We start from the raw sequence: 2,290 nt of genomic DNA on the forward strand, positions 1-2,290 counted from the left end.
GGAGACACAGTATATATGCATTGCTTTAAGATGCTAAGTGCATAGTGACTTATCAGTAACAAGTGACTTATAACGCTGAACGTGCCAGATTCTGCATGCAGGATCAATGTAATAAGTCTTCCAAACTTCTGACACATGCAAATGACAAATGACACAAATGGAAGCAAAGGCTGAGTTTCTTCCATAACACCTTATTTTTCTTAGGAAATACTCAACTATAAAAGTCTAATGGAGAGATTAACTGTATCTCAGGAGAGTGATTTGTACAGATCTGACTTCATACATGACATACATACAAGAACTATGTATGTAAAGTCTATGTAGGTACCATGCAGGACCCCATGTAGGTACCATGCAGGACCCCAAGGATCACGGCATTTAAGGGGCAAGAAGAAGAGAAAAGCTTGTGACAGGGACCAAAAAAGTCCCCGTTAGTGAAATAAGAGACCAACAGAAGGAAGAGGACTTTGCTGAGTGGAGTGGTTCTCAACCTACTGTGTAACAGACTCAAGGACGTGTTTGTGCCTACTGTGACATCAGGATCTGGGAATCTCCAAACCAGTTTCCGAATAAAGCTTGACTTCTCATTATTCAAAACCAAATATCCAATAACTAAACTGAAGGACACAATTTTAATTTCCTAGTATTTAAAAGGACTATAAAATGAGTCCACAGGACCAGATCTAAGATGGTGGCCAGGAGGAGGCTGATAAAGGAGCTTGAAGAGATACACAAATGTGGAATGAAAAACTTCTGTAACATCCAGGTTGATTTATTGACTTGGAAAGGGCTTACTGTTCCTGACAACCCTCCATACGATAAGGGCCCGTCAGAATTAAAATCAACTTTCCAGCAGAGTATCCATTCAAACCACCCAAGATCACATTTCAAACAAACATCTACCACCCTAACATGGAGGAGAAGTGGCAGGTCTGTCTGCCAGTAATTAGTGCTGAAAACTGGAAGCCAGCCACCAAGACTCACCAAGTAATCCAGTCCCAGACCGAGCACCCACTCCGGGCTGACCTAGCTGAAGAATGCTCTAAGGACTGTAAAAAATTCTGTACAAATGCTTAAGACTTTACAGAGAAATATAGGGGAAAGCGACCTGTGGACTAAACTCTGCCATGAGTGATTCCAGCAAGTTTGCACAGAGATCGCAAGCCATGCATTCAGATACCCCACAAAACAGGGCTCTGTAGAAAATTGCCACCACCTGGCGTCTGCCTGTGGCAGTTACTTCCCACAGTTTTCTTAATCAAAAGTGGTCTAGGTAACCTGTAAAGAGGGATTTAAAAAATTCAGATGTTTAAAAAAAAAAAAAAAAAGAGAGAGTTCCCAGCACTTTATCTTGTAAAGTCCAAGGTAAGCAGGCCTCAGAGGCACCTTCCTTAGTGTGACTTCTGTTTATTCCGATGTTTCCTACCCTAAGTTTTCTCTTATAATAATCCAAACAATGTACTATAGATTTCTCACTAGAGATCTCTCGATAACTTACCACACAAACAGTGTGTAATATGGATCTGGGTCACAGAACTGCTCTTAATATTTGTTGTCACACTCCAGAGTGGTGCTTCCTTAAAACTTTCCTGTTCTGTTTTCAAGTCAGTAGTCCTGTGTGCTTTGGGACCTCTCTTTGAGGGCAGAAAGTTTCTCATCTTCTGTTCTCTGTAGCCCTTGTAGAATAATGTGTGCATGGGAGATGTGCAGATTATACTTTTGCTGAGTTCACTTTCCTAGGAAGGGTAGCATTGATAGATTAGATTTGTATTGGCTTACTAACACACACACAGACACACACACACACACACACACACACACACACACACACACACACACACACCCTCTATTGAGTTACACTGTACAGTCTGTCTCTACACAGTGCCAACTCTAAGCTGATAATATTCACAGGCCACTTCTGGGTAAGTGGACGACGTTGATGCCTTTGGCTCCTGGTTGCACCTGATGCTGCCTAGCTTCCTCTAAGATTAGGAGTCAGCATCACTCAAATCCAGGCACAGCACACAGTGTACAAGGCGGGATGTGGGGAGATCCTGTTCTTGCTTGGGGGGGCCTGCTCAGTCTGTTTCCTTCTCTTCATTATGAGCTGAGAGGATGAACGTAGGTTGATGTGGAGTCATCTTCTCTTTCCCATTCCCCAATTTGTCATAAATCTTACTGATCTAACCTAACATATACACCCCAGGCCCTCTCCCCTGGCCTCTGCTGCTACTTTGGCACAAGATGGCTTCTCTTCACTTCTGACTAATCTCTCTGCTTCTGTCCTTGC

General features: G+C 42.8%; 1 pseudogene across 1 annotated transcript; it reads left to right on the plus strand.

The window, feature by feature from the left end:
- Window positions 1–688: 688 nt before the first annotated feature.
- On the plus strand, window positions 689–1,119 carry LOC311578629 (ubiquitin-conjugating enzyme E2 L3-like; annotated as a pseudogene). The gene has a single exon. The product of its transcript is annotated as a ubiquitin-conjugating enzyme E2 L3-like (transcript).
- Window positions 1,120–2,290: the final 1,171 nt, after the last annotated feature.

The sequence above is a fragment of the Acomys minous genome (genome assembly GCF_964271855.1).
Source record: "Acomys minous genome assembly, chromosome: 12".
NCBI classification, from domain to species: domain Eukaryota; kingdom Metazoa; phylum Chordata; class Mammalia; order Rodentia; family Muridae; genus Acomys; species Acomys minous.